General features: G+C 35.6%; 1 protein-coding gene across 4 annotated transcripts in view; it reads right to left on the reverse strand.

The window, feature by feature from the left end:
- PDE4D (phosphodiesterase 4D) overlaps positions 1-14,496 on the reverse strand; it is a 350,628-nt gene that overhangs the window by 123,934 nt on the left and 212,198 nt on the right. The window lies entirely within an intron of this gene.

Here is a 14,496-nt window from a genome sequence, read left to right on the forward strand (position 1 = left end):
AATATATATAATCATATATAATGTTACAAAACAATATTGCATTTATAATTTCTGGTCAAAAATTATCAAAAAAGCTTTGAGAGTTAATTCCTATGTTGATATATTTGGCAATTTCAGCATTAAAAGAGGGGGAAAGGCAGCAAACAAAACAGGGATTATATTGTTTAATTTTAAAACTTTTGAAAATGCTCTTTGGTTTTAAACTGAAAGAACAAATTTATTGCTGAACAAGTGTTTACATGCTTAATAGCCATTCCTTTGCAGTCTCTTACAAGTGCTGCAGTACATTATTTTGGATGGGAGTGCATCTATGTTAATAATGAAAACAAGCACTGAAGATTGCTTTTATAAACTTTATATAGACTTGGCAAATAGAAGAAAAACATGATAAACAGATTAGGCATCAAAAGATCAAAAAATTAATCAAATTGGAATGTGTGTAAAGCTCTCTACAACCTTTGTACTTTATTTTATAACAGTACAATAAAATCTATTACCAGCTACACTGTATATCACCAGGAAAGATCCTAACTGGCCTGGAGGCTTTTGCTGGTGATCTGCATACAAATTGTTCCACAACAGCAGAAGGAATGTTAGTAATGTTTCTTGCTCTGTGTTCTGTTCTTCACGTTTTCCATGTTTTCTGGCACTTATCTCTCAAACAGCACTTAGTGACTTGCAAAGGACCTTTTCTAGGGTTTCTGTGGAATCAAAAAAGTTAGCTTCAATGAATGGAAAAGGCATCTGTGGTAAATTTAGCACGAAGGGTCATACAGTCATGGGACCTTTAGTAACAGTTGGGTCTGTCACTGTGCAGGTCACACATCCATAGAAGTGCACATAAATCAGGCACCATGTTGTGAAACTTTCTATTTCTTTAACAGACAGAATAGGTAATTTTAAAAATATCAGATAATATAGAGATCCTTGCCTGTTGCAGAATACCTGGCTATTTTTTTATTTTTGTTTGTTGATTATTTATAATTTATAAATATAAACATTATTCCAATTTTACAAAGGAAAACAAAATTAGGCAAAATAGAGCTTTTGACTAAGCTTTTTTGTAATACTATACTGAAATGGAATATTCAAAGGCTATTTCTGCTCTGCCACACAGTAAATATCTCAGGATCGTCTGTTTTCAATAGTGTATCCGACAAGATGCTGCCTCTTACTTGTAGTTACTAGAAATATGATGAGAAATATTAAAATATATAGATACTAAACACTACTACTGCTACAGTATGAATACATTCTAGTTGCAGGTTGACTCAATTTGAGTCACTGTTTTTCAATGGCAATTCAAAAAAAAAGTCCTCATGGGGTCAGTTCTTCATCTCATTAACTAACACCCACTACAAACCTGCTTTCTTTGTTAGTCTCTATCCTCAGCTCTTTAGAAATAAACTCCTGCTCTCCAAGAGCCTACTAACTTCTCCAAGTGCCTACTAATTCCTGTTCTCCAAGTGCCTACTAACTTCAACTATTATGAAATATATATTAAGCAACTGCAAGTGGCCAAATCAGAGACTGTCTTCAAGGAGCAACCTTAGACTCATAGGCTTCCCCCAAAAAAAGGGAGTATTCCTGCAGAAAGGAGAGCTCACAGATAGCTAGGGAATGGTAGTCTTATCTGAAATTAATCAGTTGACTTTATGGAAGCTAAAACAAAGGAGCCTCTTAACATTCGTCATGAGAAAGGCTAATCTTTTTCTAGAGAGGTTTCTAGAGAACCCATTAGAACAACTTTGGCAATTAACAATAGGTTCTAATTGATACACAAAATCTGTTGAGCTACAAGTAACAACAAAGGCGGATTTGTCTAAGCTCTTCCTAAAGATAGGAGAATACTCATCCACTGTGCTTATAGAAGATGGTGTAGCATTTATTTTTGTATTTGGGGTCAAATAATAAAAACTCTAAATTTCTCATAATTTGAGCAATTAAGAGAAATAAGAATTTAGGAAAGTTAAGAGGATAAAAAGAGAAATGACCATTGTTTAAATAGCTGATTTGTGCATGTAATCCTGTAACTTAAAAAGAACCCCTAACAAACCCATATTTTTTTCCATTTTGGAATCCTTTTATTTTTTATGGTGGCTGGAAAAAGGCTTTGGAAAAGAAGTGTTAGGATGCCACCATGTTTAAGGCAAGTGTTGATTGTATAATAAAAATAATGAAGAAAATATTTAAAATTAATGAAACTAGTAAAAGATGGAGACATTCAGTACTACTAAATATGCTAATAATAAAAGAAACAAGAAAAAAACCACTAATTTTTATCTGCATGTATCATCAACTGAGGTGTTAGCTGTAGAGTTAAAAAAAAAGGACTAAGGAAAAAAAGACACAGAAAAAACCCACCATTAAATGAAAAGTGTGCTGGATTCAGCCCACTTTGTGCACACTTACATTTAGTTACTTATCTTCAAATTAGTAACTAATTGAATTATTCCCGTGCTACAGTGCAAAGAATTAAATATTAAAATTAATTGCCAAAAGCATGGCTTAGGGAATGAAATGGAGGACTGATTCTTTTGTTCCATGCTTGGGAACATCTCTTTCTCAGGTTATGGAAAACTTGCTTAAACATTCTGAGTTTTGTCTTCCTATTTGTAAAACAAGGATAACCCACATAATGCTGCTTGAAAAGCACTTGGACATCAAACTGATGAAAAAACATGCAGTAGGAGCCAGATTATTGCTGCTCTGTGCAAGCTGAAGAAATGGATTCACAACTTCAAGCCTTCAGACATAAATAACAACTGGGCTCTTAAGTGTGGCATTTGGAATACACATTATCAAATGAAAGCTATAAAACAATCTGCTGCCTTTTCATATGTAATCTTAGTTTCACCCTGGGTTTTTTTCAAGTAGGATAGCTAAAATATCTTTAAAAATCTGGACTGAGCTCATTCACTCAGGACTACCATGTTATTTCTTAGTTACGGTTGCATCTGGTCTTCCTCACAGTTTGTATCTTTGCTTTCTTCATATATACTTTCCAGTTTCCACATTTATGTGAAATACGGTTTTCAATAAATAAAGAATATGCATTTAAACTTGCAATCAACATTTCCAATCTGCTGGAGCACACATTCCACTGGAGGAAACATTTTTTTTTCACAAGCTAAGCACCACACCAATTAGTTTTGTGAAACTCTTGAATTGCACAGTTCATTCTAGCTCATCCACAGACTAGATTATCCTCTTATTGTCCTGTACTGCATAACAAGCTGAAGGACAAAAAGATTAATAAAATGTTCTTATATTACCTGCATGAGTGAGTCTAAGAACTAGTAATGTAGGTGTAGGTTCAGGAGATGTATTTTTCAAAAACAAGTATTAAGTCAGAGAATCTGAGAAACAAATTTTTAACCCAGATGCAGGTTTTGCCACTGCTCAACATAGCAAGTGATTTTAAAAACATTTTTATAGGTTTAGAATTCCAGAAACTAAACTTTGTGATTAATGTCTAGGTAAGAGCATATTCCCTTTTGACTGGAGTACTTTAGCAAAGAGGAAAAAGTCGCACATAACTGCATAAGTAAGAGAACTAAGAAATGTAATGATAACTAGAGTGTAGAAGTCATAAGACTGAAAAAGGGCAAACCTAAAGGGCACAGTAGAAACATGACATATGCCACTGGTGTTTCCTTTCTGTATCCACTCACATCCAGCTGCCTGGATTGAGCTACCCAGCTTATGAATATGGTGTATTAGCTCAGAGCCTGCTGTGTAAATAAAGTTACTATGTGCTCTACAAAAGACTTACAGAAAATTAAATGTGCAAAACTCCTCATAGACCTCATGGCAGAAGGGGTCTTCTGTAAGAATACCCAATTCTAATACGATGCCTTGTCTGAAAATGCTTGATCTGTTTCCTTTGAAGCTGCCAGGTGCTGCTGCCTGAGCTGTACCATGAGTAGTAACGGAGGTGAGAGTCACAGAGAGGCTCCCTCCCTTGCATGGCAAAATCAGGTTCTTGAGATATATATATATATATATATATATATGTCAGACTGAAAATGTGTCCTTGTGCCTTTATTTCTGCCTACTTTTAATTTTATTTAATCAGTTATGCAATTAGTCATTAGCAACCTCCGTACTAACTGACCATTGCTGGGCTACATAGATTCCATTGCAAAAATAAAAATAGAATCTTCATTGCTAGAGATTGAAAAAAAAAATAAAAATAGCTAATTTTTAGGAGTAGGAGAATAGCTTTTTCTGAGAAACATTATATTCTTGGCAAGCAGTGCCACCAGCTATGCTGTGGTCTGTGGTTACACATCAGTCATTAGGCTGGAATAAATGATACCTGCTAATGTCGGATTTACATTGTATACCAGCAAATAGCCTAAAATTAAATACTACCCTCCTAGCAGACTTTGAACTTCAGCTGAGCTAAGGCTGCCTAGTGTGTCAAGCTGGTTTTGTATTTTTTTTTAAATAAACATAAAAATGTTTATTTAAATATATATATATATATATATGTGAACATATAGACATATAAAAATACAGGCTGCATTATAAAAACATAGACTTTTGTCAGATCTAAATGGGTTTACTGCAGTAATACAGCACTAATTACAAGGTTAAAGAAAAAAAATCTATTAACATTTCCATCAGACTTTCTGTTTTTGAACTATTTGCTCCACACAAATTCAGACTACAATTTGTTAGCTAAATAGTTGCTTAAAAATAAACATTGGTGGTTCATACTAAAATCAGTAGGGAGTTATGCAGTAGCTATGGTTTCCAAGAGAATTATGCCAGCTTTTTTAGGCTAAAAAAAAAGTGGACTAACATTTTTTCTCTTCCTTTTTTTTTTTTTTTTTTTTCAAATGAAGCAGTGGCTGCTAGGAAAGGCAAGAGAGAATTGTACTTCTTTTACCAAGCTTTCATAATTAGGACTGGTTCTGGACAAAGTCACTCTCGAGTGTCAGGCTCAGTATCAGAAAACCGTTACATTTTGTAAGATATGCTTGCTTTCATCATCATCTTGTTCAGAAGAATGGGAAAGTGTGAGATTAACAAGAGAAGATTGGAAGACACTCAGGAATACCACCATGTATTCCAAGAGTACACACAGACCACCATTTCAGGCAAATAAAACTTGTATGCACAATGTGAAAGTTTATACTTAAATTTTAAGCATGTTAGCTAGCCTTATATAGTAAAGCATTTTTATCTTTTTTCCAATTTTGTCTTGTCTAGAACAAAACCCAAACATTAACAGAAAACCTGCCCAACCCAGCCGTGCATACTCTAACACGAATGTTTCCGTAACATTTTGTCTTTTTGGAAACAATAAACTTTTACTGTCAGAAAGTCATTCTGAAAGCAAATCTGAGGTGAGGTAACCACATTAGTGTAACAGAAGGGTTCTCTACAAAACAGTAGAGTGGATTTCTCCATGTCCTTCACTGGAAACTTGGCATCCACAGGTACAGGATCGTGGCCTGAATGAGTCAGACATGGATAAGACTCTTGTTTGGTAGAATGACATCATCCATACTTCTAAGTCCTTCAGAAAAATGTCAGGAACTAAAATTAAATCTAAATTATGCATTATGTTACAAAGCTTTGCTTGAAGAGGGAGCATACCTCCATGACACTTGTATTTCAAAAAATCCACTTGAATTTATATAAAATTTTCTACTCATGTTTCCCTTCTGTTTGTTTTTGAGGTATGGAAAACTCCAAAGGTTCAATCTGGCTTGTATGAGGTGAAAAAAGAAAAAAAAAACCAAACTTTTAATGTGAACACTCAAAAGTACAAAATGTGTTCGATTTTTAATGCAAAACTGTCAAACTCAAAGCTGTAATTAAAGGAAAAAAGCTATGTATTGTTGTTGCAAGTTACTGGAGAGCTTCTATGAGAACAAATGAAGGTTACATTGAGAGTACATTACTTGTCATGAATTATTCACTGAGAGTTAAACAAGGCACACTAAGAAAGGAGTTTTCTCCCTAGCCTTGAGCTGCCAGAGGATTGGTTGCTCATTTACACTGGTCAGCTGGGCTCCTGCTAGAGACAGCTCCGATAGGCACTTGCTGGGGTAGTCTGTTTCCATGATTCAGACATCTATTTTAAGACAGACAGAACTGCTCCTCTCAGCTGTCTATCTATCCTTCTGTGCACTATGGCTCCCTGCCTATTTTATGTTATAAACCTAGGTTTTGGGCAATTCAAGATGTACTTGATAAATTCTATGGTACCAGGATAAAACCTATAAGTTTATACAACATGGGCATTGCAGATTTTTGCCTCACTACTCTCTTCCTTGTAGCAGTTGAACTGAATGTAGATAAGATTAATTTTTTTCCTTTTATAGAAATATAAACTCAACATATTTTCATATTTGGCCTCACATCATATTTAGATTTTGTGAGAGATGAACAATGCCAAGGCACCACTGCACCAATCCATATTTAATGTAGTCAAAAAAAAAAAAAAAAGCTTCACTTCTGACTTCTCCCCTCTTTTCTTCCCAGGGGAGGAAAAGCAAAGTGATCAAAAGGAATATCCATGTATATAGTAGAGCAGTTATGCCTACCACTGAAAACTCACTCATAAGACCTACTTCTGAATATTCAGGCATCTGGAGGGAAAGATACAGATACAGTATGTTCTGATATTCATGGATTCTAAATTTCTTCTCAGTTTAGGACTAATTTGTTTGACCTATTTGAACTTTTTATTCCATATTTATATGTTTAAATTTCCCCTTATTAAACAATGTACCAGGCACAAGAAAACCATGTTACACTATGAATCCCAAAGAGACCCATAGCAATACCACCAGAGATTACAGTAGCCAGAAACTTCATGTTCTTGTAGAAAGTTAAATTGCCTAAATTGAATGCAAGCATTTCCGAATTGCCAGTGCATTGCCATGGACAAGGTGCATCTTTCCTCTCTACCCTTCTATGAGCAAGAGATACTTTGTGTGTGATCAAACCTGTCACAGCTTAGCCTGTTATATGGATATACACAGAAGAATACTTATATGTAGACCTCAGCATGCCTCCTGTAGGACAGCAATTCTGAGACCAGTACAGTTTCACTTCATATCTAGCTAGCGTTTTACATATGGTAGCCTTCTAGTATAGCAAATCAATCTATTCTTTCTCTTGATGGTCCCCTCCAGTATTTGATTAGCAAAGCTATCTCTGTTTTTCACATTTAATTCAATCCAGCTAACTTCCTTCTAGATATATGCTGCTGTGTTAAATATAGAAAGAGATAATCTCAAACTAAAATAAGATGAAAGGCACCAAGTCATCCTCTTTCTTTATTTAGGGTGTTGGGTTTTTTTCTTAATTAAATGGTGTTCATGAACTTTACAACATATTTGCTTAAAAAAAAAAAAAAAGAAAAAGTGATAGAAATATAGAATGGCTTGGGTTAGAAGGGATCTAAAATACCACCTAGTTCCAACTCTTCTGCCATTGGCAGGAACACCTTCTACTGGACCAGTCTACTCAGAGCCCCATCAAACCTGGCCATGAATAAAGCCAGGAAAAGGACATTCAAAACTTTTCTAAGCAACAGTGCCTCACTACTGTCTGAATAAATGACTTCTTCCTAATATCTAATCTCTCTCCTTTTTTAAATCTTAAAAGCATTCTCCCTTGTTCTGTCACTATCTATCTCTGTAAAAAAGTTCTATCGCTGTAAAAAGCTGTTTTCTTTCTTTTTTCTAAGTCACTTTAACTATTAGAAGGCTGAAATGTGGTCTTCCTGGAGTCTTCTCCTCTCCAGACTAAACAACCCCAACATTCTCAGCCTCTTTTCACAGAAAAGGAACTCCAGCCTGCTCATTATCCCTGTGGTCTCCTCTGGACTTCCTCCAACATGTCCTTCCTGTGCTGGGAGCCCAGAGCTGATGCAGCACTGCAGGCTAGATTTCACCAGAGCAAAGCAGAGGGGCAGAATCCCTCATCACTCTCTGCTGCCCACCCTGCTCTGGAGGCAGCTCAGGACACATTTGCCTTTCTGGGCTGCAAGGGTACATTGCTGGGTCATGTCCAGGTTTTCATCCATGAGAACTTCCAAGTCCTTCTTGGCAGGGCTGCTCTAAATAAGTGCTACTCCCAGTTCTGTACCCATGTCTGGGATGGCTCTGGCTGTGCTGCAGCCCCTTGTGCTTGGACTTTTTAACATCCTTAGCTTCTCATGGTCTGAGTTCTCAAACTTTTCCTGATGCCCCTGGATGTTCATCCCATCTTTCTGCAGTGCCACCTGCACTGCTCAGCCTCCTGTCACTGCAGATGTACTGAGGGTACACTCTGTCCCACTGCCTCTGTCACTGATGAAGATACTGGAGAGCCAAATTCTCGGGACAGCCCTGAGGGACACCACTCATCACTGGCTGCATCTGGACATGGAGCCATTGACTGCAACTCTCTGGCTGCATTCATCTCACCCTTTCCTTAGTTTACCCCTTAAAATCCAACTCCAGATCTCCAGTTTGGAGTTTATGATTCCATGGGAAACTGTTTAAAGCTTTCAGAAGCCCAGGCAGATTACACCAGTTGGTCTTCCTTTTTTGAGCACTGCAGTCTCTCCATTACAGGAGGGCACAGAGGTTGGTCAGGCCCTTTTTGTCCTTGATGAAATCTTGGCTGTCTTGGTTCACTTTCTTACTTCCATGAGAATGTATTCCATGAATATAAAGAAAAGACATCTAAATTGCAGCAGTTCTTATTTGAAACAGCTTAATTTATGCAGCATGCCTAACAGAATGTGTTCACTGTTTGTTAAGGCCATATGGGCTGTGTTTCAGTGTGTTTGCATAAAACCTACGAAAACCAGAGTCAGCCCTTTTAAACTACTGTGAGCATTTTGTGTGTAATTTTGAAGGGTGGTTTGTTTGCTTTCCTTTTTTACATGTCTAAAGGCGGGTTAAGAAATTAAACAGACTGGGGTAAAAAGACACTTAGGAATTTTTTTTAATTATCACCTGAGATTACCTATCAAAGTACCGAAAAAAATCATCCAAGATTTCTCTATGTGAAAGCTTACATGAAGATTCATTTATAGAAAATTTTGGAAAAATTTATTCTACAAACATTGTAACAGTGAAATGTTTTTCTTTTATAATTCATTATAGTAAAAATTCAGAAAATGGTTTTGTATTTTATATTGCAAACATTGCTAAAGCCAACTACTGACATTAAATGTTCGCTGTAATAATAAATTCTTTTAATTTACGGAGAGCAAAAAGAGAGAAACAGCCCGTATAGAATAGAAGGTGATGAGTGGGATTGTAAGGAAAGTATATGCTTGAAAATAACAATGACTCTGTGGTTCTATTAATTTTAATGTCCAGCAAAATGACAACTTTGAATTCCCTGTCTCGCCCTTTGCATGTCACATTGAGGGATGAAATGCAACAAAGCTCCTCTTGTTTTTGACCTTCCTCCATTGCTTCAGAAAGATTATTCTAGGTTGCAGACCTTGTCTATTTTGATTCACATGGTTTCTATGATGATGTCCAGTGCAGGGGATAAAGTATACCACAGTAATGAGAATCCATGTATTTTCATTTTAAAAAAATTAAAATTATTGAGGTAGTTTTGGAGATTCATTGCATTCTTAACAAAAAAAATTCTACATGAAAAATCTCATTTTGTGGTCTAAGACTTTTGTCTTTAATCTCTGTCAAGTCCTTCTGGCTTGGCTTTGCTTTGTTTTTTGGAGAATGACATTTTAAACAGGCCTCTTTCAACTCTCTAAACCCCTTATGGCTATGGGGTGTACAGAGCATTAGAGAACAAAAAAATTCATTGGAGCTTAAGAATAATTTCCCTAGCAAAAAGTTCTCTTCAACTCTTAACAACAAAAAAAATCTTAATGAAGAAAAGCCATTGGACATCAGAATAGTTAAATCACTTTTCTAAACAGTCTTAAGGCCTCTCCTATAATACAGTCATCCTTTCATCCTTTATGTATCCTGTGTTTGGTCTAGTTTTAGTTTGAACATGAAACTTATTTAATGTTTTGTCTCTTGCAGTATGTAATGAAATTATTAACTTGAATATTTCTCTTCTGTAGAGATGAATCCACAAATACATGGAACTGATAGAACTTCAGTAATTCCAGTTTGTGGTGTAGACATGAATCTCCATTTTAAACATGAATATGCACGACAGCACCACAGTCAAAGTTATCCCGCTTCAGCTCCTTTAAGAGAGGCCCTTTTGGTGAGCCAGAGCTGCTACAATGAAGTGAGAGAACTTATTTGTCCCTAAAGTGGAAAACATGACACATATTGCAAAAAAAAGTACTACTAATATTATCACTATTACACAAAAAAAAAGTTAAAATAATAATTTCCCATAATAGTTGACTTGCATTTCTTCAATTTGGACTCCAGATCTCACTTCTACCCCTATGGTTTGTCATCTTACTCATGTCTGAAATCAGTCTGGGATCTCTGTCAGACTCAGCTGATGGGCAATTATTCCTGAACAACTAAGCTTTGCTACAGCAAACATGGCTATTAAGTACACAAAGTGGTATTTAACTGCTCAATATATTTAGTTGGCATGACAGATCTTAGGTACACACAATGATTTTACTCTGTTACAATTGATTTATAAATTGAAGTTGATGATTGCTAATAACACTTTCCTGCCTCATTTTGCATTGTAACTTCAGCACACACTAACTCTAACTACTCAGGAAACTGATGGCTTATTTACACCATTAGAGGAAAAAAACCACAGCAATAATATATCATTATACCCTTTTTTTAAAGTCAGTTTGCAGTAAGACAGAAGCCTCACCAAACAAACATGCACTTATGTTTAAAAAACCAAAACATATAACTAGCAAGAACAAAATATAAAGTAAATAATGAACCAAATGCATCTTCAGCTTTTTTAACTAGGTTTCTACTTGAATGAACAGCTGGAAACCCTCTTCACATCTGAGGGCTGGTTTTTTTTCATGTGTTCCACTGTCACTTCTCTCTCTTAAAATATAAAAGTTAGAAATGCAACTATACTGGACTGTCTGTGTCAAGCACCCATTTTAATTTTTTGTTAAATGATTCCCTAAGTCTTTTGCAGTACATGTATTTCCTTGGTTTTAATATACTTGGATTATTTATTCTGATACGTCACTTTCCTGACAATCATCTCAGCAAGATAGGTTCAGTTCAGATAACTTCATTTCCTATGGCTCTTGGAAAACATTTCTCCTGTAAATTTACTGGTATAAGTAGCAAGAAGCTGAACGACCTCAGATTTTTTTTCCCTGATCACTATTTTATATGTTTTTACTATTTTATATATTAAAAAGTCTCACAAAACATGCAAATGTTAAAGTTAAACCAAATGAAATAGATGTCAGAGAGCCAATCCTGAAATTATTCTTCCTTTACTTTTGTCCAGCACACTAGTACTACAGTGTGCTGCAGGACATTCTTTATGAATTTGAGTGCATACCAAATTACAGGTAAAATGTACATTTGTTTCTATAGTGCATGTGGCTTCTCTTTAATATGCTCAGGAATAGGCAACATTGATTAACATCTTAGAGCTGCACTGTACTCTCTATTTTAACTATGCCTCAACGTTTTTTTTTGTTGCTTTTGAGGGGGAAAAATGCAAATGTTTTTTGAAGTAAAAATGGAAAAGAATCACTTCTTGGCCTCCTTATCAGCAAACAATAACTTTTTTGTACCATTTCAAAAAGATTGAAGAGTAAATACAAAATTTCAAGGTGATGTTTTACACAAACTAAATTTTACAGCTTTGACTAATTCAATTTACAGCAGTTCTAAGAGGGAGGAGCTGAAGAATTCTAGTTTAGTGTCTATTACTCCAAAATGTGTAGACCTCCGAACACATGTGGAGCAGGAATGTTGTTTGGGTCCTGTGAGCTGCTGTTCTAGGAAATTTCAGTGCCTGCAGGCCACTTGGGTGGCCTGGATAGTACAGCAAGTAAATTTGTAAATTAAATTTCCAGCAGCATTGCTTAAATGGTATTTTCTTCATTAAAATTTTCTTTAGAGAGCCTTTAAATTTTTGTCATGTTTTTGGTTATATTTAGAGGCATCAACAGGTGCCTTGCAAATTCTGAATATTTGTCAATGAGAATCCCAAATAAAATTTTTTTAGTGATACTAAATTTACCATGGTAGAGTAGGTTCCACAATAAATAAATGCCTCTCCAATTACAGTGGCTGTGAGAGATACAGAATTGATAAAAATTATGTAAACTTTTATTAATACAGTTTGAGGCTGGAGACAGGAAATTTCTGTATGCTAGCACCACTGGCCTGCCATGTTTGTCAATGTTAAGGGTTTGCCATTAAATTTTGCCCTGAAAACTGTAATGAAGCTTTTATTCATTACAGGCATCTGCATTCTGGTTCTACTGGTTACTGGCAACCTGGGATGGCTCTGACCTATGCCTGGCCATTACACGTATTACTAGTTATTTATTAGATAAATACTTATAATCAGTTAATTTCTATTACTGGAAGGGAATGCATATCATGTTATCTTGAACTCAGTAAGGTGCAACCATGAAGGTAACTCACCAGGGTAGACTGTCACCTCTAGGAACTCCTGTCTTGAAGGAGCTCCAAATACTGTTTTGCTATAAACAGACTACAGATCAAAAGGCTCTAGCCAGCTGGGAAACAATTTCAGCCCTTCAAAATGGAGAAATGAAAAATATTGAGCTGGGGTAGTGTGATGTACTTTTCACTACAGAGTGAATAGACAGAGGTCTCACTGCCATAACCTGTCTCTTTCATTGCATACTATTCCCCCCTTAACTTTTCTCCTTTCCACTCTTTGCTCTATAGTTTCCTGTCATGTTGCCAAATAAAACCTGCATATCAAAGCTACAGAAGTTAATTCTGTGGGTCCTCTGAATCTTCTGTAGTTAACCATTTCTTAAATGGCAACTCTGAGTCCACAGGTATTACAATGCTGAGGTGAAACCTGACATTTGTGGATGAAAAATAATACCAGATTTTTTCAAATTTTGACTTAGACTTGTGCTGACAAAGTCTAAGGAAATCACTAGATTATTAGAAATACAGAAAATAAAGATAAAATCTTCTATATCTTCCTGTTATGTATGAAAAAATATTTTTGATAGATAGCATATCAACCAAGTGTAATATACCAATAGTAAATTAAATAATAGTGTTAGTAAATATTCTTAGTGACACAAGAAAGAGAAAGAAGGTAACTAAAGTAGGCAATTCATTAGCCAGAAATAGATTCCTAAAACATGGCAGAAATTCTACAAATACTTCCATTAATGAATAGGACAACAACTACAATTAAAAAAAAAAACCCTTAGGTTATTAACATAAAAATATTAAATACAGAGGAACTAAAGATGTAAAAAATTAAAAAGAAAAAAAATACTATTCCTCAGGGATGCAGAACCACAATGTCTTTCTAATACTACATTCATACTTTACTTTCCTAGAAGATCCAGTATAAATGCAAAAATAATGCTGCTGCCTAAAGTTAGGATAAGCACTGTGGTACTTCAAGTGCAGATGTGCAAGAACACTTTATGTTGTTACCACAGAGAGTTTTACATTGCTTTACATTCTCACCCTAACTTCTAAGGCAGCTATTTTGAAGTGACTCTGTAAACCCCAAGAGCTGGCATGAACAAGCTCATGTCTTACTGAAACAATATGTACTTGGAAACAGTTTTATCCTTTTATAGTAACAAGAGTGTATGACATTTAACGGTGAATTAAATGTTCCGGGATCAAATAAATATATTGCAACAAAAGGAAATGTTATCTAAACCATTTAGAAGCTTCATGTGAGAAAATATTTACAATAAATTGCTAACACAATCCATCGATTTTTCTTTATCCAAGTCAAGAACCTGGTGAACTGCAGATCAATTAGATAGCTCTACACTGCAATAAATAATTTTCACTGCATCCTCTGACTGCTTTTTATCCTCTTTCATTTAAACTTACATTAGCTACTGTAAACCATAATCAGAACAACATATTAATTCAAAATAAATGGTTCAAATTATAAACTATCTTCTTGGTCAAAGACCAGTTGTTTCTTTGAAAGGGTGAAGAGAGCACAAATCCAGCAAATCTTTCTTGTAGTGGAAAGAGCAAGCACAGCTTTTCCAGGACTGTCGGCTCCTTTCCCTACTTCCTAAAACAGTTGCATTAGACAGCTGGGAAATCTTCATCTCAGAAGAATGTGAGGGAAGAAGAACCTGGTGAGTTTTGCATGACAACATCAGTCTGGGTTAAGTCCTTACACTGCTGCTTTCTACTTTGAACCACAGAAGAAGATGCAGGGCACTACAACGACCACTCTGGGTCACACATCCACTCTGTGCAGTGAAAACTAGAATTTTAGATAGCTAAATATTTTGGGGTGTGGCTGTCAAAGTCACAGTATTCTGCCTTACTACCCTCTGAAATTATATTTCCAGTCTCACACACTAAGTATTTTCCTTAAAGTTTG

The sequence above is a fragment of the Zonotrichia leucophrys genome, chromosome Z (assembly GCF_028769735.1).
Source record: "Zonotrichia leucophrys gambelii isolate GWCS_2022_RI chromosome Z, RI_Zleu_2.0, whole genome shotgun sequence".
NCBI lineage: Eukaryota > Metazoa > Chordata > Aves > Passeriformes > Passerellidae > Zonotrichia > Zonotrichia leucophrys.